The 25857-nt window shown below is 45.4% G+C and overlaps 1 long non-coding RNA gene across 1 annotated transcript in view; it reads left to right on the plus strand.

The window, feature by feature from the left end:
• Positions 1-3401: 3401 nt before the first annotated feature.
• LOC310705462 overlaps positions 3402-25857 on the plus strand; it is a 295970-nt gene continuing 273514 nt past the window's right edge. Inside the window, exon 1 of the long non-coding RNA XR_014525308.1 lies at positions 3402-3566. This is a non-coding gene — a long non-coding RNA (uncharacterized lncRNA). The remainder of the gene's footprint in view (positions 3567-25857) is intronic.

Consider the following 25857-nt stretch of genomic DNA (forward strand, 5'->3'; position numbering starts at 1 on the left):
GCACATCTTGTTCTGAGGAAGCCCAAATTCCTCTGGGAGGAAGAGATAAACAACGAGGACACAGGAACATAAAACGATAACGTTGATTTAGCCAGCAAAGGTCTTAATTGTGTTTTTGTTGGTAGCAGAAAAAATGGTTATGTCACAAGGACGAACGGCTGCAGACTTTTCGCACGTGGCTTAAGAATGTGTGTGTGTGTGTGTTTAAGAACGAAAAATGAGCCATTCAGGGACAGATTGTGATGTGGGGGTCGTCTTGTCCAGCCTGTTTTCAGAAGTGGCACCCCAGGACAGGTGTCCCGCAACAGCCTGCAAGCGGCGCAATAGCCGCACCCTCTTCCACAAAGCATGCGAAACTTGAACCGCGGGCCCAGTTACAGATAGGCAGCCGTGTTGGTCTGCCATAGTCAAAATAAAAAAATTCCTTCCAGTAGCACCTTAAAGACTCTTAACGACTGTAATAGGTCTTACAGGAAAAGGCAAGGGGTGAGAAGGTGAGAAATGGCTATAAATGACCTATTACAGTCGTTAAGAGTCGTCAACAGGCTCATCTCAGCTATCTGCCAATCTCCCATTCCCACCACCCTTCTGAGTAATACCCCTCCCCACCTTCTCACTATATAGAAGGATCTGGCAACTTCTGTTTCAGTGTATCTGAAGAAGTGTGCATGCACACGAAAGCTCATACCAAGAACTAACTTAGTTGGTCTTTAAGGTGCTACTGGAAGGAATTTTTTTATTTTGAACCACGGGCATATTTGTTGTGGTTCTGCTGGCTTCTTTGTGGCACAGTTTCTGTGCTGGTCCCGTGGGTTAAGCTAGAGGCGAGGTCCTAGTCCAGTCCATGGTCAAAGGTGCACAAGGAGGCAGTACATAGAAGCTGTAGCTGGATGCTGGGCAGGGAGTCGGGTGAAGTCAGGAGCAGGCATCCAATCCGGGAACCAGGGCTGGTCAGGAGCTCCGGCAGGAAAGCAGGGCAGGGTTCAGACAGGAACTGGCAATCAGCAATGTTGCTCCCGCAACTTCGGACTGGGGCTGGCTGGCTTTTATCTGCCCCGAGGCATGAGGCGGCCCCGATCCTCAGGTGACTCACCTCTCTTGGCCTGGAGGCAAGCACTCCTCCTGCGGGAACTTAGTTCCTTCCGCCTCTCTGCCCTGAGCCTCTGCAGCTCAGGAGAGGCTGGAGGGTTACCGAACCCAGAGGCAACCTCACCTTCCCCTGACAGGGCTGAGAGTGGAGCACCTGCAGGCAATGGGTCCTCCATCACCTCAGGAGCCAGAGCAGACTCAGCTGGTGCCTGCACCTGAGGATCCAGCACAGGTGAGGACCCTTCAGGCTCAAGCCCCAGCCCCGGCTCAGCAGGTTCTGGAGGCGGGGAATCCTGTGCAGGCTGGGATTCCTCAGGTTCAGCATCCGAATCTGAATCCCAGGCCATCACAGTTTCACTCTTGAGGCTGCATCTAACATTAACCTCTGACCTTTCATAAAGCAGTGATTATGGCTCCACACAAAGATACTGTAATGGTAGAGTTACGCAGCTGTGAATTCATTCATTCATTCATTTTCTTAGCTATCTTCCCTGTTCCCTTTCAGCAACAGCATATCCAATGCTAGAACAAATAAAACAGTTACAAGCATGGAACAAGGGTTGCTGAGTTACATTCAAGGCATCGCCTTGAATAAAGAATAACTTCAACAGGGACAATCTCAGATTTACAGTAGCCATCCCGGTTTCTTATTTGATCCTGGATTTTCCTGCTTTCCCTTTGTTTAGTTGTTTAGTCGTGTCCGACTCTTCGTGACCCCCTGGACCAGAGCACGCCAGGCACTCCTGTCTTCCACTGCCTCCCGCAGTTTGGTCAGACTCATGCTGGTAGCTTCGAGAACACTGTCCAACCATCTCGTCCTCTGCCGTCCCCTTCTCCTTGATCTTTCCCAACATCAGGGTCTTTTCCAGGGAGTCTTCTCTTCTCATGAGGTGGCCAAAGTAGTGGAGCCTCAGCTTCAGGATTTGTCCTTCCAGTGAGCACTCAGGGCTGATTTCCTTCAGAATGGAGAGGTTTGACCTTCTTGCAGTCCATGGGACTCTCAAGATTCTCCTCCAGCACCAGAATTCAAAAGCATCAATTCTTCGGCGATCAGCCTTCTTTATGGTCCAGCTCTCACTTCCATACATCACTACTGGGAATCCCCGTGATGGGGTGAGCTCCCGTTGCTCTGTCCCTGCTCCTGCCAACCTAGCAGTTCAAAAGCACATCAAAGTGCAAGTAGATAACTAAGTACCGCTCCGACAGGAAGGTAAACAGCATTTCCATGCGCTGCTCTGGTTCGCCAGAAGCGGCTTAGTCATGCTGGCCACAACCCGGAAGCTGTATGCCGGCTCCCTCGGCCAATAAAGCGAGATGAGTGCCTCAACCCCAGAGTCGGTCACGACTGGACCTAATGGTCAGGGGTCCCTTTACCTTTACCTTACGGAAGAAGAAGAAGAAGAAGAAGAAGAAGAAGAAGAAGAAGAAGAAGAAGAAGAAGAAGAAGAAGAAACATGCTTGGCGTGTTCTGTTGCACGGTCAGGTGCAACAGCCTTGGGATCTACGAAAGCGGAACCCGGGTCTCTCTTCCCTGCTAGCTTGGGCACGAGGAGGAAACGAAAGCTCTCTAAATAGCCACTTGGGAGGAAATTCTGCACATGAGATCTGCCCAGCCGTCGTACGCCTGCTCAGCATGCAGCAGCGGCTTCCTCCAAGCTGCTATGCCAAATTTGGAATGTACCGAGTATTGCCATGAAAGTCCCTGCTTTGCCAAAAACAATCTGGAAGGTCACGGTCGAGTCCCCAGAATGGAAAGAGTTGGGTTTGACTCCTCTTAACACCACACACACACACCCCGCAACCATTTTCACCGGAGAAAATAATGACATGTTTGAAACGCGAGGGTTGGCGCACTGATCAAATGTGGTCAGCTGTCTACCAGTTATTTGGTTGTGGTCAATTGTCAAATGAGCTCTGAAACCGAGAACGCTGCTGGGTCAGGTCGAAGCTTTCGTTTACGATGAAAAACCAGCTTTAAAATATTACTTAGCTTTATTTCTGTTTCTGTTCCCATTAAAGAAAAATTAACTGTAGGTAGACAGTGGTGTTACAGGATAAAAAACATGGGAGGGGAAGCTCAGGTCTATGGGGCAAATGTGGCCCTCCATGCTTCTCTCTTTGGCCCTTGGGTTGCTCCCCAGGCCACACACCCCAGGGCTTTGCTTTGCACCCTCCTTGATCGTTTTTGCCTAGCTAGAATTTGCCCTTAAATTCTGAATATACCTCCTGCTTTTCTGGAGGGCAGAGAAGGGTGCATAAGTCCACATAGAAAGTACCCTACTGTACAAAGCTGTAATTTGCATTAATTACCGTATTTTTTGCACCATAACACTCACTTTTTTCCTCCTAGAAAGTAAGGGGAAATGTCTGTGCGTGTTATGGAGGAAATGCCTACGGGTGGCATGCCTACAGATTTTCCTCCTCTAAAAACTACGTGCGTGTTATGGTCGGGTGCATGTTATAGAGCGAAAAATACGGTACTCTGCTCCCTCTTCCCTTTGGCCTCAACCACCGACATGTGGCCCCTGGCAAATTGTCCAGAAGAGAAGGCGGCCCTCAGAATCGAAAGGTTCCTTTTTAACCAGGCCTTTGGTTGACCTGATCAACATCCTATACCCTTTTAAAATGTGGCTCTTTTCGGTGTGTGTGTTTGTGTTATTGGGTTGTTGTTTTTATTCTGCTTATATACGTTGTGATCTTTTCTGTGAACCCCCCTGAGACCTCCAGGTATAGGGCGGTATATAAATTCAATAAATATATTGTTATGTTGTGGGTGAACATATCAGACGACACAGCGATTCTTCAAACAGCTCTTCTTTATTCAGAGGCCATGACAGAACTGAACTGAAGAGCTCAGTCAGCCTGCTTATATAGAGCTCCAGTACAACGTTACTGTAGCAACCTTCTAAAACTATCCAATCACTGAACGTCACTTTCGATCCTTCATTTGCATAACTATCTACAGTATCCCCCTGCTGGCCCAGGGTGAGAACTTCAGTACATAACATAAATAATAATAATGATAATAATATATTTAAAAATCTGAGCCTGATGGTGTCCTCCCTGCCCCATATCAGGACACACAAAGGGTGGGGCTGGCTGAGAAATAATCAATTCATTAATCGCTGCTGAGGTGTCCCACAATTGTCAGTCCTCGGAAGATGATGATGATACCTCTCCAGGTGTTGCCATTTGTCACGGACCACCTGGTGATGTCACAAAATGAAGCTCTCCCCCTGTGACATCACTGTCTCAGGCTTGGGCCCTGAAATCTCAGGTTCTGGGGTGCTCCCGACCTGACCACCCTAACTATATACCCAGGGCTGGATTTAGGTTTGATGAGGCCCTCAGCTACTGAAGTGAGATGGGTGCACAACCCTAGAGTCGGACACGACTGGCCCATACGGGCAGGGGTACCTTTACCTTTACCTTTAAGCTACTGAAGGCAATGGGGCCCTTTATACGTCCAGCTGTCCTTTGCCAACAACAAATGGTCGCTGTTTTTGGTGTTGAATATATGCTATATGGTAATTTATGGACCTCATAGGTATCTCAAGCCATTTGCACATAACAAAATATGTATTTTATCAAAGGAATTATTGAACTGAAAGCCAGTGTGGTGTAGTGGTTAAGAGCGGTAGTCTCGCAATCTGGGGAACCGGGTTTGCTTCCCCGCTCCTCCACATGCAGCTGCTGGGTGACCTTGGGCCAGTCACACTTCTCTGAAGTCTCTCAGCCCCACTCACCTCACAGAGTGTTTGTTGTGGGGGAGGAAGGGAAAGGAGAATGTTAGCCGCTTTGAGACTCCTGAAGGGGAGAGAAAGGCGGGATATCAAATCCAAACTCTTCTCTCTTCTTCTCTCTTCAGTTAAGAAGAAGTATATTAATAGTGAAATCATTATTAAGCTCTAACTTAAAATGGTTTTTTACTCCTAAAAAACTTAATAATGCAAACACATTGGCATTTGGCAATAACAAAAGTTCCTTTAGAAGCACAATTTACAAAGGCTCATAATCTAGTCTCTAGAAACTTGCTATAACATGAAATAATAGCAAACCAGTGATATTTGAGGGAGCAGGCTAGCAGGCGGGGGCCATGACTTACATCACAGGGGCCTACGCAACACAAAACACTGTTGCTGTATATAGGTTTTATTTTATTTGCTTTTTATCTTATATTTTGGAAATGTACATCCAGTGTTTTTTTCCTTTAGTTTTTTTGGGGGGGGGGGCAAGAGAGTGGGGCCCTAAGCTATACGTATAAGCTTGTTTAGCTTATACGTACATCCAGCACTGAGCTCCTTCTGCTGGTGAGCAGCCATCCATCGTCACAACTGGTGGGAAGAGCATGTTTGCTGAACTACTGAAATATTTGTCTTGCGCAAAGAGGGATGCGGAAGGAAACTTCGCACCATGAATACCCTTTCAGTATTTGACACGTTGAAATATACTCGGAGTCAAGTGTGAATTTCATGCTCTTTATTCAGCTCGTAGTAGCAAATGAATGGAACTTTCCCCAAAACGCCTAGCTATATATATATTATTGACACAATGGGCTCCGCGTTATTGGCTAATTCTGGGCTGCTCCTGTAGGCCAATCAGGTTGCTGATTCACTTCATCCAGGAGCCTGATTGGCTACTCCTGCAGGCCAATCAGGTTGCTGATTCACTTCCACCTGGAGCTGGATTGGGTGGCTCCTGCGGACCAATCAGACTGCATGCATTCTGGATCCCATTGTTCTAGGATTCAGCTCAGTATATAACACATACCATTATGGAGAGGCGGAAAAGGACCCAGCGAGCCTTGGGTTTGTCAAGTCGGGGAAGGCTTGTAACCAAGGGAGGAGGAGAAGTAGAGGCGCCATTTCAGATTGCAGCCAAAAAGGCATAGGGAGTCTGCAAAGTTTCAAGGTCTGCTCTGGGATGTTTTTAAGATGCAAACTGCCAAAATAAAAAAAAATTAAAAGTAAGCAATGCGCTTTTAAGGACATTTGTTGTGGTTCCCTTTTTTTTTATACCTCCTAATAACCAGCCATGTTGTCAACACAGATGGAACTGTCTGCTGATCAAAGCAAAAGGATTTCTGCAGCTCCAAATGGATTTTTGTCCATCCATTCTTGCAATGAGAGCAATATATTATAATTTACACCAAGTGTCACTAACTCTATCCATAATGAATTGGAGAAAAATGTTTAAAAGTACTCCCCCCCCCCCCAAATCAGAGTCCTTTCTGCTGGGGATAATTCAGACTGAAATTACCAGGTGTCAAAAAAGGTTATTTATGTATGCCACTACTGTGGCCCATGTTTCGTTAGCCCAAAAATGGAAAATGAATGAGGTTCCAACTAAAGAAGAATGGCAACTTAAACTGATGGAATATGCGTAGTTTGCAGACTTAACATATAGAATAAGAGAACAAGAAGAACATACGTTTAGGAACATACGTTTAGGAAACTAGGAAACGTTTATTGAATATATAGGAAATAATTGTGTATAGCTGAAAACGCTGGCAGCATTAAGATAAATTCAACAGTGTAAATAAGTTTTGATGGCTGCAATAATGGAATACTGAATGGTTTAGTTTATGTAAAATATGCAGGGATTTATGATATGAAAAACGAACCATGGAAAGAGAAGAATGGAAGTCATTGGTATCTTAAGGATGTAAAAATGAGTACTTTAAATTGTGAAACAGAAAATTTAATAAAAATTATATATTAAAAAAAGTGTCATTAACTCTAACATTAAATTCACGGTATGTTAGAAATGCAAGAGAATGCTGCTGCTGTTACTACTACTAGCCCCCAGTTTTAAAACCCTGTAAAAGAAGGCTGATTGCCAAAGAATTGATGCTTTTGAATTATGGTGCTGGAGGAGACTCTTGAGAGTCCCATGATCTGCAAGAATATCAGACCTATCCATTCTGAAGGAAATCAGCCCTGAGTGCTCACTGGAAGGACAGATCCTGAAGCTGAGGCTCCAAGACTTTGGCCGCATCTTGAGAAGAGAAGACTCCCTGGAAAAGAACCTGATGTTGGGAAAGATGGAGGGCACAAGGAGGAGGGGACGACAGGGGACGAGATGGTGGGACAGTGTTCTCGAAGCTACCAGCATGAGTTTGACCAAACTGCGGGAGGCAGTGGAAGACAGGCGTGCCTGGTGTGCTCTGGTCCAGGGGGTCACGAAGAGTGGGACACGACCAAACAACTAAACAACAACAACAAAAAGAAGGAAGACCTGTGGGATGTCACGTCCAGCTTGGTCCTCAGATGCCAGAGCAATTTTAGCAAAGCAATTGGCTTAATTTGAGTTGGCGAGCCAGCTGGCATCCTTCCTCGGGCTGAGCTCGCGAGTCGTGCCAGCTCTGGAGCCAACAGTCCATGCCAAACCCTTTTGAGAGGAGACAGACACACAATGGCCCTCTCTGCTGAGCTTCCTTGCGTTGCCTCGACTTGCAAAGGACACCCGACACCTCCGTGTCTCATCAGGATGGGCTTGTTCGTGTTTGCGAAAGGCTTCGGGAGCTCTGAATGAGAAATCAAACTGCCAAGGGGGTGGATCTGAATCGCTTAATGGGGCTCCACCTCTTCTGTGGCCAGAAGGAATTATAAAGGAGGAAAGCTGAGACGCAGCCTTTGGATGAATGATGGCCTGTCCGTTGCCAGCATCTAGGCTTTCGGTTACTATGGGAATAAGGATGCTGGCATAACTGGCAGGTTTGCATAGTCTGTTCTTGTTTGGATTTATCAAAAGTTGCATTCCAAAGAAATGCAAAATATGAACAACTCAGCTGAACAGTTCAACAAAGACAAGCATCTGGTGCCGGGTGGCCAGGAAAAAAAATATATAGTTAAGGAAAGTTGTTGGTTTCACACATAATGACAAGCCCTAGTGAAAGCAAACCACGGTTCATGAGTCAACCACGCTCCATGGTTTCAGACTGTGGTTTGTTCACAGTAAACAAACCATAGTTAAGTCACTTTCAATTTTCTCAAGTTTTTCATGATTCGTGTTATGTACTGAGTTGAATAGGATCCAAAATGCAGCAGTCTGATTGGTCCTAGAACAATAGGATTCAGAATGCAGCAGTCTGATTGGTCCTAGAACAATAGGGTCCAGAATGCAGCAGTCTGATTGGTCCACAGGAGCCACCCAATCCAGCTCCAGGTGGAAGTGAATCCGCAACCTGATTGGCCTACTGGAGAATCCCGGAATTAGCCAATCACGTGGGGCCCATTGTGTAAATAATGTATATAAAGCAGATATTCTGGGGGAACTTCCATTCCTCCTCACCACTATGAGCTGAATAAAGAGCATGAAATCCACTCTCGACTCCGAGTATATTTCAGGTGGGATAAAACTCAGGGGCATCAATCTCATTCAAAACTGAATCTCTCAAATCCACGCTTTGCATTACAATGCACAGATTGAAACAGAGCTGTCATTTGGAATTTTTGGAGTTTTGCGATTCAGTTGTCACGATGCAGTTTTTGTTTTTTACAAAAAAGCATTCATAAGGGGAAAGCGAGCATAAAAATGAAGATATTAATAAAAAGAACATACAAAAATGCATTATATCGGGACATATTGCTTGCAAAAAAAAGTGTGCTTTAGTCAAAACCACATATAAGAATGCGTTTGTGAGGAGAAATTTGCTCTAAAAGGGTGGTGGTTTTCATTAGGGCGTTAAAAAGAAATGGGAAATTGTTGCAAAATGTGGGGAACTGAATTTAAGAAGAATATGAAATGGAGACAACAGAAGTTGACAGATTCTTCCATGCCAATCACAGCACAAGCTAAAGAAGGTCTATTCAGACAAGAGTCCTGTTGCACTCGATGAATCTTATTTAAAATCACTTCCGATTGCGCTCTTAATCAGTGAAATTTGCATGTGACTGAGTTCTGGTGAAAAACAACCTGCTTTATTTTTAGCCCATTAACAAGTCGTGACCTTTTTAAAAAATGGCAGGAGAGGCAAGGCTGAAGGCAGCGACCTTCACCTGCTGTTTCCCTCCCACGGCCCGCCAGGAAATGGCACTATTAAGAGACACATTTCCAAATAGGTTCCAAGAATCCATTAGTCACTGGGAAGGCCCAGTGTCTCATTGGTGTAGCACATCTGCTTTGCAGGAGAAAGGGACTCAGCTAGACTGGTGAAGAAAAAGCGATTTCCATGGGCTGTGTGTGCAACATAACATGGTGCCACCAGGTGGCGATGTGGAGCCCCTGTTTCTCCCCACCTGTTTTCCCTGTTTAAATTGACAACGCTTTAAACTGAAACATTTCTTTGATGTGTATAGGATCCAACCGTGGTTTGATCCCTGGCATCCCTAAGTAGGCTTGGTAATGCCCCCTGCCTGAAACCCTGGAGAGCTTTTGCCAGTCAGTGTAGACAATATGAGGCTAGGTGGACAATGGTCTGACTCAGTATACGGCACCTTGTTTTGTTCCATAATAATAATAATAATAATAATAATAATAATAATAATAATAATAATAATAATAATAATTTATTTATACCCCGCCCATCTGGCTGGGCCTCCCCAGCCACTCTGGGCGGCTTCCATAGAAACCAGAAATACAGTAAAATATCACACGTTAAAAACTTCCCTGAACAGGGCTGCCTTAAGATGTCTTCTGAATGTCAGGTAGTTGTTTATCGCTTTGACATCTGCTGGAAGGGCGTTCCACAGGGCGGGTGCCACTACCGAGAAGGCCCTCTGCCTGGTTCCCTGTAGCTTTGCTTCTCGCAATGAGGGAACTGCCAGAAGGCCCTCGGTGCTGGACCTCAGCGTCCAGGCAGAACAATGGGGGTGGAGACGCTCCTTCAGGTATACTGGACCGAGGCTGTTTAGGGCTTTAAAGGCCAACACCAGCACTTTGAATTGTGCTCGGAAACGTACTGGGAGCCAATGTAGGTCTTTCAAAACCGGTGTTATATGGTTTCGGCGGTCGCCCCCAGTCACCAGTCTAGCTGCTGCATTCTGGATTAGTTGTAGTTTCCAAGTCACCTTCAAAGGTAGCCCCACGTAGAGTGCATTGCAGTAGTCCAAGCGGGAGATAACCAGAGCATGCACCACTCTGGCGAGACAGTCCGCGGGCAGGTAGGGTCTCAGCCTACATACCAGATGGAGCTGGTAAACAGCTGCCCTGGACACAGATTTGACCTGTGCCTCCATGGACAGCTGTGAGTCGAAAATGACTCCCAGACTGCGCACCTGGTCCTTCAGGGGCACAGTTACCCCATTCAGGACCAGGGAATCCTCCACACCTGCCCGCCTCCTGTCCCCCCAAAACAGTACTTCTGTCTTGTCAGGATTCAACCTCAATTCCAGTATCCCTAACACCTAGGGTCCAACCAGGACAGGGCTACGGTTCACTGGGAGAGCGGCAGCTCTGTGTGCAGGCTCTTTTATAATGGAGGCAGTGAGAGATTTTACTTTCTTGGGCTCCATGATCACTGCAGATGGTGACAGCAGTCACAAAATTAAAAGACTCCTGGCTTCTTGGGAGAAAAGCAATGACAAACCTAGACAGCATCTTAAAAAGCAGAGACATCACCTTGCCAACAAAGGTCCGTATAGTTCAAGCTATGGTTTTCCCAGTAGTAATGTATGGAAGTGAGAGCTGGACCATAAAGAAGGCTGATCGCTGAAGAATGGGTGCTTTTGAATTATGGTGCTGGAGGAGACTCTTGAGAGTCCCATGGACTGCAAGAAGATCCAACCTCTCCATTCTGAAGGAAATCAGCCCTGAGTGCTCACTGGAAGGACAGATCCTGAAGATGAGGCTCCAAGACTTTGGCCGCATCTTGAGAAGAGAAGACTCCCCGGAAAAGACCCTGATGTTGGGAAAGATGGAGGGCACAAGGAGAAGGGGACGACAGAAGACGAGATGGTTGGACAATGTTCTCGAAGCTACCAGCATGAGTTTGACGAAACTGCGGGAGGCAGTGGAAGACAGGAGTGCCTGGCATGCTCTGGTCCATGGGGTCATGAAGAGTCGGACACGACTAAACGACTAAACAACAACATGTTTAATTTATGCTTTTCGGGTTAATACATTTCACTGATTTTACCATCATTTTAACATTTCAAAACTCAACTTCCTTCCCCCTCTTTCTGCGGCTCCTTAAATTTATTTTTTAAGACCTTCTGGATATCCAAATTAACTTAATTTGCTCTTTTATTCATCGACTGTAAATATAAACTCTTACAAAACTGCAGGTTATTAGAATAATCCTGCCAGTGTTCTTATCTGTTTACAATTTCTCTGTAAATATCCAATACACCATTTCCTTTCTTTTATAAAAAGTTTGTTGTCTTGATTTCTTATTCTTCTGGTAAGTTTCGCCATTTCTGCATATATTCTGTAAGTTTCTGTATCCATTCTTCTTCCTTTGCTGGGACTTCTGTTTCTTTCCATTTTGGGGCAAGTAACATTCTTGGTAATTCTTCTTGCTTCCATTTTTGTGCCAATAATATTCTTGCTGCCGTCATTGCCTCCAAACGATAAATTCCGACATACTCTGCTGAAAAGGCTCCTTCCAGTTCCCCACACGGAGCTACAGCTTTCACGGAGTACGTGGCAACGCAGCTTAGAGGAAACACAAAGAATGTGTAGAAAAGGTCAGGCGTTGAATAGGCTGAGAACCGATCCTATGTCCACTAAAATGCCCAGCCAAAGAACCATCTGAGATGTGACAGCTGGGAGGAGACCTGCCTCATTCTATATGCTTCGACGTTTTCTTTTCTTTGCTACCTGACCTGCGTTTACTGCCTCCCGCATGGCGGTTCGGACAAAGGAGGCTGCTATGGATCCGTCTCTGCTTCCAGGAACGATTCAAAGGGCTGGTTTCAACCCTCAACGCTCAAGAGGACTCGGGTTGCTGGCACCTAAAGCAGGGTGGCCATTTGCCCTGCTTTACAGAGGACTGTCCTCTTTCAGAAGGGCTGCGGAAGGGCAGTTCTCTATTTGAAGGCCTTCCTGGTTCGAGTGCAGTTTAAAGACCTCTCCAAAGGGGTCTTTAAAGGTAAAGGGACCCCTGACCATTAGGTCCACTTGTGGCCAACTCTGGGTTTGCGGCACTCATCTTGCTTTACTGGCCGAGGGAGCCGGCGTGCAGCTTCCGGGTCATGTGGCCAGCATGACCAAGCCGCTTCTGGAGAACCAGAGCAGCGCACGGAAATGCCGTTTACCTTCCCGCTGCAGTGGTACCTATTTATCTACTTGCACTTTGATGTGCTTTCGAACAGCTAGGTTGGCAGGAGCAGGGACTGAGCAATGGGAGCTCACCCTGTCGGAGGATTCGAACCGCTGACCTTCTGATCAGCGAGCCCTAGGCTCTGTGTTTTAACACACAGCGCCACCCACGTCCCTTAAAGGGGTCTTTAAAACCCTCCAAATGCCCTGGCCACTGTGAGAACATCCAGCTTCCCTGGATGTCTGCAAGTTCCAGCATTATCCGAGAGGGCGGGAAACCTTTCTCTTCACACTTTCTCCTTGCCAGGCCTAATTTTTATAGAATTCAATCAAGTCGCCTCTCAGGGCGTAGCCACACTTTCATTTAGCCCTGTTCTTTCAAGGCAGAGGGCAGCACTTTAATTCTCCACGTCCAGGGGTCTGCAACCTTTAAGACAAAAAGAGCCACTTGGACCCGTTTCCGAAGGGAAAAAAAACTGGGAGCCACAAAACTCGTCATTATAAAAATAACTTTTTTGTCACTTTTTATTATTTCTTTGTTTGACCCCTCAGAATTACTCCTCCTCATAGAAATAAACGTTAAATTAACAAGTTACCTTTTTGTGTGTGTGTGTTGTTCACTCCCCTTCAAAACAGTGACCAGTGTACATGCCCCCTTTCAATGCAGTGACCAGCGTACATGCCCCTTACAGTGTAGCGAGCGGGTGGGAAGGTGACGTCGGAACGGTGTGTGACTGACGCACGCACTGCCCACATGCGACGTCACAGCCAGTACAGCGCCCACCACAGTGGGGAGTGTCGGGGCGCACAATGCCCCTCCTCCCCTCGCTAGTATCCACCCCGGAGCCGCGGCAAAGGTGTAAAAGAGCCACATGCGGCTCCGGAGCCACGGGTTGCAGACCCCTGTCCATGTCTGATGAGTTTTTTGCTTTGTTTTGCCCTGAGCTTTCTCTTCCCCTCTCCCAAACTCAACTCTTTAAAGCTGAATTGGAGCAAGCATCAATTCAGGTTTTACGCGGGCTGATGTTTGCTCTGATTGAGCTTCAAAGAGTGGGTTTTCGCGGGGAAAGCTCAGAGTGGGGGGGGGGGGGAGAAAGATGCTTGGACACAGAGCTTTAAATTGCAGGCTGTCCCTGGAAAGGTGAGGGTAGGTAAGTCTCTCTAAAATCCCAAGCTTTCTTCATAGGGCAGTTCTTCCATCCTGTTATGTACTGAGCTGAATCCTACAACAATAGGATCCAAAATGCAGAGTCTGATTGGTCCGCAGGAGCCACCCAATCCAGCTCCAGGTGGAAGTGAATCTGCGAACTGATTGGCCTGCAGGAGCAGCCAATCAGGCTTCTGGAGGAGGTGACTCCGCAACCTGATTGGCCTGCAGGAGCAACCCAGAATTAGCCAATCACACGGGGGCCATTGTGTAAATAATGTATATATAGGTAGACGTTTTGGGGAAAGATTCATTCATTGCTACTATGAGCTGAATAAAGAGCATGAAATTCACACTCGACTCCGAGCATATTTCACATCCCTTTGGTAATTTTTGTTGCACTTTTCTGGGGTTTTCTCCTACAATAAAGGTAAAGATAAAGGGACCCCTGACCACTAGGTCCAGTTGTGGCCGACTCTGGGGTTGCGGCACTCATCTTGCTTTATTGACTGAGGGAGCCGGCGTACAGCTTCCGGGTCATGTGGCCAGCATGACTAAGCCGCTTCTGGCGAACCAGAGCAGCGCACGGAAATGCCGTTTACCTTCCCACTGGAGCAGTACCTATTTATCTACTTGCACTGGCGTGCTTTCGAACTGTTAGGCTGGCAGGAGCAGGGACCGAGCAACGGGAGCTCACCCCGTCGCAGGGATTCGAACCGCCAACCTAGTCCTAGGCTCTGTGGTTTAACCCACAGCACCACCCGCGTCACTTCTCCTACAATACAAGTCTCCAAATACCTACCATGCTTTAGCAGGCTAGGAGCATCTGTGGCCTTATTTGCAAGGCTGGTTTGAATGCCTCTATTTGTTTTGAACCCTGCCCTGCTTCCAGCGGCGTTTCGCATGGCTCGGTGCATCGCCCATGCCAAATTACATTTGCAAGTCATCCCAGGGATGGTAGCGCTCTAAGATGGGGAGTGTGTGGTTAATAAATGCATAATTTGTCGGTACAGTCCCTTTTAGGTGGGGGGTTCTGTCCAAATGCCTTTTTCTCCATGCACAAGATGAGCTTTAATGCAGACAGATGTCTGAGGTGGTCTGTAGGAAAGGCAGGGACGGAATGGATCCCTTTATTAGATCACTTCGACGGCTGGAGAAGAGGCCTATTGCGACAACGGGGAACATCTGGTTCCCCTCTAGGTGGTGGCGAGACAATGGCGAAAGGAAAAGACTGCTGCCTCTGATTTAATCCATTGCAGGGCTTGTTGTGGCATGTAATTGATTGAGAGTAAATTGAATGGGGTGAATAATTCAAGGGCGAGCAGAGGCGGGGGGGGGGAGCAGGAAGACAGCATCTCATCTGGAGGTGGGTCTGTTTCTTCTCAGTCGTGTGTTTGGGTAACCATCTCAACGAAGTTCAAGGAACTGTCTGTGGCTGCCTCCCAGGGCCAACCGTCTCCAGAGTCATAGAGCGGGAAGCGAGCAGTGGGGATACAAAAGCCACGTACTTCATCCCCTGGACTCGATGTGCGTCAGGAGGCAGTGACCCAGAGGATGTTGGGGGACGAGGCTCCAAACCTGGGGACCACCACAGGGCTGGAGGCCCCCAAGCCTGGACCCTCAAGGCTGGCCCAGCGACTGCAGCCACCTTGTCCCTTACCTCTCTCGCCCCCACCTAGCCACTGTGATCCACGCAACGGTCACCTCCAGACTGGATTATTGTAACTCGCTCTACGTGGGGCTGCCCTTGAGACTGACCCAGAAACTCCAGCGGGCGCAGAATGCCGTGGCGAGACTCCTCAGGGGGCCTTGTCGCAGGATCACATTCACCCGGTGCTATACCAGCTGCACTGGCTCCCGGTGGAGTACAGGATCAGGTTTAAGGTGCTGGTTTTAACCTTTAAAGCCCTATACGGCCTAGGACCCTCGTACCTACGGGACCGCCTCTCTTGGTATGTCCCACGGAGGACCTTACGGTCTTCAAATAAAAAGCCAGGGCTTTTTCGGTCATGGCCCCGATCTGGTAGAACGCTCTGTCACAAGAGACTAGGGCCCTGCGGGACTTGACATCTTTCCGTAGGGCCTGCAAGATGGAGCTGTTCCACCAGGCCTTTGGCCAAGGCACAGTCTGACACTCCTCTCTCCTTCTGTAATCTTCACAGAACTCTAGCCCAATGGTTGCCATTAATTTGATTCTGAATTGATTTTAGAATGTATTTCAATTAATTGACTGTGATTTTATGTAAGCTATTTTTACTGTTGCTAGCCGCTCTGAGCCCGGCTTTGGCTGGGGAGGGCGGGATATAAATAAATAAATAAATAATAATAATAATAATTATTATTATTATTATTATTATTATTATTATTATTATTATTATTTATCCCAGGGCCAGCACAGAGCCAGGATCCAAAACCCATGAAAAGTCTTAGTCAACTTCCCTGTTTTCTCGAAGGTACGAACATGAGTTTGACGAAACTGCAGGAGGCAGTGGAAGACAGGAGTGCCTGGCGTGCTCTGGTCCATGGGGTCACAAAGAGTCGGACACGACTAAACGACTAAATAAACAAACAAAGTTTCATAGTACTTTCCCAAAAAATACCAGAGTCCTTTCTGTTGGGGATAATTCAGATGCAAATTCCCAGGTGTCAAAAAAAGGTTATTTATGTATGCCACTACTGCGGCCCATGTTTTGTTAGCCCAGAAATGGAAAACGAACGAGGTCCCAGCTAAAGAAGAATGGCAACTTAAACTGGTGGAATACGTGCAGCTTGCAGACTTAACTTATAGAATAAGAGAACAAGAAGAACATAGAGAAGACTGGAAAATGTTTAATAAGATAAGATAAATTTATTTATTGTCATTGTCCGTATATACACAGTATACACAACAACGAAAATCAAACACCCACCCAAAGACCGGGTTCACATATACATTTGCACGTATCTCCGACACTCTCATCCTATTCAAACATAATCTATAAAACATAACATAATCCAGAATATAGCATGACCTATTAAAGGCATAACATAACCTAAAACCTATCTCATTCCTTCCTACTCCCTGCTTGCTAAACCTTGCAACTGGCCCTGAGATCATTATTTAGTGCAATCAGAGCTCTTGGATAGAAACTATTCAGAAGGCGTGTGGTTCGTGTTTTCATCGTCCTATATCTTCTGCCCGAAGGCAATAGTTCAAAGAAGTTGTGAGCAGGGTGGGTGGGATCTCTCAGAATATTATGTGACTTCTTCAAGATGCGAGACGTGAAGATCTCATCCAGGGTTGGTAGTCGGAGCCTACCAACTATACGGGTGAGAATTGTGTGCATTTGAAAACGTTGGCAGCATTAAGATAAATTCAACAGCGTAAGTACGTTTTGATGGATGTAAAAATGGAATTCTGAATGGTTTAGTTCATATAAAATATTCAGGGATGTATGGCATGCAAAATGAACCATGGAAAGAGAAGAAGGGAAGTCAGTGATAGTTTAAGGTTGTTCAAATGAATATTCTAAAATGTGAAATAGAAAAACTTAATAAAAGTTATACAAAAAGAGAGAGAAAGAAAAGTCTAAGTAAACTTTCCCTTCAACCTCCACAATGCGTGCTCCCATTTGCACTGGTTCCCCTCATAAATGCCCCTTAAACGGTCTGAGGAGAGGAGAGGTGGAAAGAGCTTCTTTCTGTGACTGAATGCGGTAATAGCTAGTGTGGGTATATTTCTCCCCCACCCACCCCATAGATGAGGGGAGAACATGCCCACATCTTTTTGTGACCCTCAGCTCTTATAAGGTGTGGCAGCCATTTTGCGTTATGCTTCCCTGCGGCGGCCATTTTGTTACTGGCTCCCGCGGCATTTTCTCAGCATCCTGAATGCATAGCAGTCAAGCGTCCCTTATTTGGCAGGACAGTCCCTTATATCAGCGCCATGTCCCGCTGCTGTCCCTTATTGATGATGTTCCTTAAATAAGCTGCTGAAGGTAATGGGGCCCTTTATATGTCCAGCTGTCCTTTGTCAACAACAAATTGTTGCTGTTTTTTGGGTTGAATATATGCTATATATGGTAATTTATGGACCTAATAGGTATCTAAAGCCATTTGCATGCAACAAAATATGCATTTTATCAAAGTTATTGTTGATCCCTTATTTTGGCTGCTGATCCCTTATTTCTGAGGCTGCTGGTCCCTTATCTTCAAATCTGTAAGTTGGCAGCTATGCCTGAATGTGCCCGCTTGGGCCAAAAAGGTTGGCGATCTCTGTGGCTATCCAGAACCTTAAGGAGAAAAACAGCAACATATTTTCAAATGTATCCCTATCGTGTTTTATGACTTCCTTGATATTGTATGTGGTCTGGAACTGGTCTGTGACCGAAATAAAAAAATTCATTCAGCAACATATCTTTCCCATCACTAGCAACCTGATAATTTTAATGGGAGATGCCAGAAATTGAATTTGGGACCCTCAAAGTTCAGAGTAGGATCTCCACAGCTGAGCTATGGCGCTTGGCAAACTGAAAACACATCACGACCCAGGCAACTTTCTGAACCTTTCTGGCCAGACACAAATTCCCTGGTCCTGGCAGTTTCTGACGTTCTCCTCGCCTCGTAGACAGAAATATTGACAGGAACTCTTGCACTGCTTTTGTTGTTGAAGCAGACGAAAATTCAACCAGAACTCTGTTGGGTGAAAAGGCCACGAGGTCTAAAGATAGCCAATTTCTGGTTTCCAATATTTGATTTCTGGGCTAGGCGGAAGCTGTAGAAATAGCAAAGACAATGACCAGAGGAAGTGGCCTTTTGCTGCCAGAAGACTCAGCAGGATGTGTCTGTGTTTGACCAAAGGAAGCCTGCAAAACAGGCTGCATTACTCACGGGTGTCTTTGCGAGAAGAAGCAGGTCAACCTGCCTGCTGGAATTTTTTTATATTGAAATATACTCGGAGTCAAGAGTGGATTTCATGCTCTTTATTCAGCTCATTGTGGTGAGGAGGAATGGAAGTTCCCCCAGAATGTCTGCTTTATATACATTATTTACACAATGGGCCCCAAGTGATTGGCTAATTCTGGGATTCTCCAGTAGGCCAATCAGGTTGCGGATTCACTTCCACCTGGAGCTGGATTGGGTGGATCCTGTGGACCAATCAGACTGCTGCATTCTGGATCCTATTGTTCTAGGACCAATCAGACTGCTGTATTCTAAATCCTATTGTTCTAGGACGAATCAGACTGCTGCCTTTTGGATCCTATTCAACTCAGTACACAACACTGCCAGAGTGGTACCGGTTTATCTACTTGCACTGGCGTGCTTTCGAACTGCTAGGTTGGCAGGAGCTGGGACCGAGCAACGGTAGCTCACCCTGTCGCAGGGATTCGAACCGCCAACTTTCTGATCAGCAAGTCCTAGGCTCTGTGGTTTAATCCTATTCAACTCAGGACATAACATATATATAATATTTTTATTGCATTTCCATTTTCAAAATTTAAACACAATCTTATTGTCCTCACTGCTTTTTGCTCACAAAAGCCTGTCGACGTCTCTCCCTCCCACCTCATGGCTTTCAAAGTTCATCTTTATAGCCTAACACTTCCATTTTACGTTTCTCTCAATCAACTTACCTCACTTCTTAGGTAAGTATAAAAAGGTAATAACCACGATCATTGCAAGGCTTCTTACAACCCTGCTAGTGTCGTTAATTTCTTACAGTGACCCTTCAAATATTGTACAAATTTATTCCAGGCTTTTTGAAAAGCTTGATTGCGCTGGTTTCGGATTTTCACGGTCAGCTTCGCCAGTTCCACATAGTCCATCATACGCTGCCTTTTTTTTATTATTAACAATTTTTTATTTCCCAAAGATAACAAAAAATAAAAACAATAACAACAAAACAAATTGACTTCCCTCTAGTCCCTTCCTTGGTTCCCTTGTTTATCAATATACTCCATGTCCATTGTCAGTTTAAAATCTTATTTAAATTACTTATTGTCCAATCATAAACTTAGAAGTAATCTTAAAACCCTGCTAATGTATTCACCTGTGTACAATGTTTCCGTATATATGCAATAAGCATCTTTCATTCTTCCTTGAATTTGTTGTCGTCTCTTCCTCTTAATTTCATTGCCAGTTTTGCCATTTCAGCATATTCCATTAATGTAACTTGCCAATCGTTTTTAGCTGGGGCACTTTCTTCTTTCCAATATTGTGCTAATAATAAACAAGTTCTTTTGTGATTTTGGTAAATCTGCTCCTGTAATGCCTAATAGGAAAGCTTCTGGTTTTTTAACAAAGGTTATTTTAAACATCTTCTCCATTTCGTTATAAATCATTTCCCAGTATTCCTTTACAATTTTACAATCCCACCACATATAGAAAAATGTCCCTTTTGTGATTTTACATTTCCAACACTTGCTTTCCTTAAATTTATGGACCAGATGAGCCTTCCACTCCAACGATTCTATGGCAGGAGCGATTTTACGCAACACTGGGGCTTCCCCAGAATCATAGAATCATAGAGTTGGAAGAGACCACAAGAGCCATCGAGTCCAACCCCCTGCCAAGCAGGAAACACCATCAGAGCACTCCTGACATATGGTTGTCAAGCCTCTGCTTAAAGACCTCCAAAGTAGGAGACTCCACCACACTCCTTGGCAGCAAATTCCACTGTCAAACAGCTCTTACTGTCAGGAAGTTCTTCCTAATGTTTAGGTGGAATCTTCTTTCTTGTAGTTTGGATCCATTGCTCCGTGTCCGCTTCTCTGGAGCAGCAGAAAACAACCTTTCTCCCTCCTCTATGTGACATCCTTTTATATATTTGAACATGGCTATCATATCACCCCTTAACCTCCTCATCTCCAGGCTAAACATGCCCAGCTCCCTTAGCCGTTCCTCATAAGGCATCGTTTCCAGGCCTTTGACCATTTTGGTTGCCCTCCTCTGGACACGTTCCAGTTTGTCAGTGTCCTTCTTGAACTGTGGTGCCCAGAACTGGACACAGTACTCCAGGTGAGGTCTGACCAGAGCAGAATACAGTGGCACTATTACTTCCCTTGATCTAGATGCTATACTCCTATTGATGCAGCCCAGAATTGCATTGGCTTTTTTAGCTGCCGCGTCACACTGTTGGCTCATGTCAAGTTTGTGGTCAACCAAGACTCCTAGATCCTTTTCACATGTACTGCTCTCAAGCCAGGTGTCACCCATCTTGTATTTGTGCCTCTCATTTTTTTTGCCCAAGTGCAATACTTTACATTTCTCCCTGTTAAAATTCATCTTGTTTGTTTTTGCCCAGTTCTCTAATCTGTCAAGGTCGTTTTGAAGTGTGATCCTGTCCTCTGGGGTGTTAGCCACCCCTCCCAGTTTGGTGTCATCTGCAAATTTGATCAGGGTGCCCTTGAGTCCATCAAAGGTCAGATCTGGACTGAACAGGTAGGATGGAAAGATGGAGTGGCATTTTGATACCAATGACCTCGTCTGGATGCTGCCAAAAATTTGCACGTCGGAAGAGCACCCATCCCACAATAGGCACCACAATAAGAGGAGGTGCAGGATTCTGATCTTATGGAGGTATCTCTGACCTTTTTGGGAAGACGGTCCACTGTCCTAAGGCTATTTCCATCCTTGGCACTTAACCGTGGCACTGCCATCCAACATGCAGAAGTTATGGTCATATTTACTGCATCTTTGTTTTATTATTAACTAACAAATGACAATAATTTGTTAAAATTATTCATCGCACACCTTAAACTTATTCGCTGGTGAACAGTTCAAACAAAGAATATAAATGGTTAAATTGTGGGTAGGCAAACTAAGGCCAGGGGGCTGGATCCGGCCCAATCGCCTTCTCAATCCAGCCCGCGGAAGGTCTGGGAATCAGCATGTTTTTACATGAGTAGAATGTGCCCTTTTATTTAAAATGCATCTCTGGGTTATTTGTGGGGCATAGGAATTTGTTCTTTTCACCAAAAAATATAGTCCGGACCCCCACAAGGTCTGAGGGACAGTGGACCAGCCCCCTGCTGAAAAAGTTTGCTGACTCCTGGGTTAAATGAACCTTGTTTATCCATAGCTTATTTGCTTGCTAATAATAGTAATAATAATAATAATAATAATAATAATAATAATAATAATAATAATAATAATAATAATTTATTATTTATACCCCGCCCATCTGGCTGAGTTTCCCCAGCCACTGGAGGGCTCCCAATCTAGTGTTAAAAACAATACAGCATTAAATATTAAATAATAATAATTTATTAAATTTATTAAATTTATATCCTTTCCTTTAGGGACGCGGGTGGCGCTGTGGGTTAAACCACAGAGCCTAGGACTTGCCGATCAGAGGTTCGGCAGTTCGAATCCCCGCGACGGGGTGAGCTCCCTGTCCCTGCTCCTGCCAACCTAGCAGTTCAAAAGCACGTCGAAGTGCAAGTAGATAAATAGGTACCGCTCCGGTGGGAAGGTAAACGGCGTTTCTGTGCGCAGCTCTGGTTTGCCAGAAGCGGCTTAGTCATGCTGGCCACATGACTCGGAAGCTGTACGCCAGCTCCCTCGGCCAATAAAGCGAGATGAGCGCCAGAACCCCAGAGTCGGTCATGACTGGACCTAATGGTCAGGGGTCCCTTTACCTTTTATCCTTTCCTTTAAGGAGCTCAAGGCTTCCACTGCGTTCCATTTTAATCCTCACAACCACCTTGAAAAGTAGGCTAGGCCAAGTGGCAGCGATTGGCCTAAGGTTACCTATCGTGTGAGCTTCATAGCTGAGCCAGGATTCAAACCCCAGCCTTAGTCTGATACTCTAACCACTACACCGCTTTGGAGTGGTGATGATGCCTTGTTGACAATGAAGGTTGTTGCAGTTAAGATAGCGTCCATCATGCTTTTGTTTCTCTGCCACAGTGATTCACAGCAATCCTTAAACATCTTTGCTGACGAGTAGCCCCAGCTAATAATATTGGCATGTGGCTGCAGATAGAAAGATAAGGCCTCTCTCCGTTGTCGTGCGCACGCTGCTCCGCTGGCTGTGTCAGAGCAAGTCATAAGAAAGGAGATAAAGGAGGAAATATGGGGAAGATCTCAGCAGCGCAGGCAAAAGAGAACTGATAAGCAAAATGCCATTTGCGTTGCACAAGTCAGCTATCGTCTCGAATGCCAAGGACAGAGAGAAACCCGTGACCGACTTGGATTTGACCATGGCTGTTTCTCTCTGCAAGATGAACGCTCCTATGCTCCTATATCCTCCAGCATTCCTCAGGTGAAAATAGGGACATTTCGCACTCCCCCCAAAACCACAACTGACCCTCATCGACCCCCCCATTTTTTGTCGTCCCCCCCCAACCAAAATTGCTGCCACCAGAAGCATTTTTCCTGGGCATTGTTGAGAGTGATATAAATAGAAAGGAATATAAGCTTTTGTTATATATGCAATAGCAGCAGTAAGAATATTACTGGCCCAAAAATGGAAGCAAGAAGAATTACCGACGATTGAAGAATGGAGGATGAAGTTAATGGACTATGCAGAACCAGATAAACTAACAGGAAGGATTTGAAACCGGCGGGACCAGAAATTCACGGAAGACTGGAGTAAATTTACGGACTATTTGAAAAGTATTTGTGAAGATCAGAGGACGTTTGTAGGTTTGCAAGAAGTTTTGTGAGGAGTATTATTGGAAGTATTGCAAAAATGGAGAAGGGGAAGGATGATTTGTTAAGAGATGTAAAGGCAATATAAAGTTAAGAAATGCATAAGAAGTGGTTAAAACGGTGGATCATCAGAGGTGCTGATGGAAGCCTAAAAAGACTGTATAAGTGATAAGTTGTGTGGTACATTTTATAATTTATATGTTAAAATCAATAAAAAATATTTTTAAAAAAACAAAAACAAACCAAAATTGCTGCCATGGGCAGCCAAAAATAAAATAGTGATGGTATTTTGTATGGATGAGTACCATCACAAAAAGCACCCAAACCCCATATGATTAAAAGCATATGACTCCCTGCAAAGAATCATGGGAACTGTAGTTTCTTCCTCACGGAGCTACAGTTCCCAGCGCCCTTAAAGAACTACAACTCCCAAGATTCTTTAGGAGAAGTCATGAGCTTCAAACATAGGGTGTGTACACAGTCAAAGGCCCCACCTGCAACTCTGGAGAGAGATGCAGGTGAGGAAAACCCGACCTTTGGGCCAAATGGTAAAGGTAAAGGGACCCCTGACCATTAGGTCCAGTCGTGGCCGACTCTGGGGTTGCGGCGCTCATCTCGCTTTAGTGGCCGAGGGAGCCGGCGTACAGCTTCCGGGTCATGTGGCCAGCATGACTAAGCCGCTTCTGGCGAACCAGAGCAGCACACGGAAACGCTGTTTACCTTCCCGCCGGAGTGGTACCTATTTATCTACTTGCACTTTGACGTGCTTTCGAACTGCTAGGTTGGCAGGAGCAGGGACTGAGCAATGGGAGCTCACCCCGTCACGGTGATTTGAACCGCCGACCAAATGAGGTCTACCAAAAAAAGCAATTTGGGCCACATGTCCATATTTAGCCAACCTCAGCTACCCGTCTCACACCTGATGCCATATGAATGATTATGAGAGAGATAGGCGGAGTTAGTTGTTTGCTATTTTTCACCCTGCCTTCTTCTCCACCAATTATTCCTGGCTCTGCATCCCAATTTCAGACTGGGCTAAACCTGTTGTATTTCTGCCTGAGCAGCTGATATCCCCTTTTAGGATCACTCCCAGAGATATCCCTGTTTTGTGGGTTCTGTTTCGGTATGCTGGCAAGGAAGCTGAAAGTATTAAAGCTTTGGAATGGGTCCAAAGTTGTTGTATTTTTATTTTATGTCCCATCTGTAAAAATTCCAAGGCAATAATCTTTCAGCAGGAATCCTGATTATCTAGAGTGCTCCTTTTCTACAAAGGCTGCCAAACAAGCTGTCCAAAAAGTCTAATGGAATGAAACAGGTTTTGCGTCTGCGTTTCAGTTTGATTAAATCATAAAGCTCTCCAGACTGAAGTTACTTAACTTCAATCAGTCAGTCAATCTGGGACACTTGTCAGTCTTAATAACTCGAGTCAGAAATCCTTTCAAGATTACTAATTATCATTATTACTATTCATTATGAATTTATATACTGTACCACTGCACTGAATGCAAAAATGGGCTTCTCGGCTGGTCGAAGTATTTTGATTGCCACATTCCCAAGCCAAACCTCTTTCATCTGTATTCAATAAAGTTGTGGCCTGTTTTTACCCGAAACCCAGTCTCACTGGTCTCTTATTTATATGGGTTGGGGTATGGGAAGTCTGATGCCTTGTCCTGCAAAGTACGTTTCTAATATTCAAGAGCGAAATCTGGTGGATAAGTGTACAGTGGTACCTTGGTTCTCAAACACCTTGGAACTCAAACAACTTGGAACCCAAACACTGCAAACCCGGAAGTAAGTGTTCCGGTTTGCGAACTTTTTTCAGAAGCCAAACGTGCTCCGTTTTGAGTGCCACACTTCCATTTTGAGTGCTACCCTGAGGTCTGTCTGTTTTTGCTATTTATTTTGCGTTTTTGTTTTTGCGGCTCTTTTTGTAATGTTTTTGTGACTGTGTGGAACCCAGTTCAGCTACTGACTGATTGATTGTGTGACTGCAGTACAGTCATACCTCAAGTTACGGACGCTTCAGTTTGCATTTTTTTGGGTTACGGACTCACCGAAACCTGGAAGTACCAGAACAGGTTACTTCCGGGTTTTGGCAGTCATACGTGCGCAGAAGCGCTAAATCGCCCTTTGCGCATGCGCAGAGGTGCTGAATTGCAACCTGAGTGTGTGCAGACGCAGCGCTGCAGATTGTGAACACTGCAGGTTGTGAATGTGCCTCCTGCACGGATCACGTTCGCAACCCAAGCGTCCATTGTACATTGTTTATTGCTTTCATTTTATGGATCAATTGTCTCATTAGACAGTAAAATTCATGTTAAATTGCTGTTTTAGGGGTTGTTTTTAAAAGTCTGGAATGGATTAATCTGCTTTGCATTGCTTTCTATGGGAAAGCACACTGCTTTCTATGGGAAAGTTTGAGAACCAAGGTACCACTGTATCCCAAGCCCCACATTCGTTCGGAAGATGGAAAGCATTAATACAGCAGTCAATGGTTTCTAGTCATGATGACTGTATATTCCTCTATCTTCAGCTTAAGTTTATCTTTTCAGATAAGAAAGGGCTTCCTGACTCTCTGGCATTAGCGTTTAAAGAATTGCAAGTGGCAGGGTCCTTGATAACAGCATTACAGGACATTTCTCACCCTGTCTTGACTTGCAACATGAGGAATCGTTACGCAGAGCGGTCAAGGGATCCATCATGAATGTCCTACAAAATATATCCACAAGATAAAGCTGAAACAATATCTGCTTTGGACCTACAGAATCAGACTAGGCAAAGAAAAC

The sequence above is a fragment of the Podarcis liolepis genome (assembly GCF_965112155.1).
Source record: "Podarcis liolepis genome assembly, chromosome: 4".
NCBI lineage: Eukaryota > Metazoa > Chordata > Lepidosauria > Squamata > Lacertidae > Podarcis > Podarcis liolepis.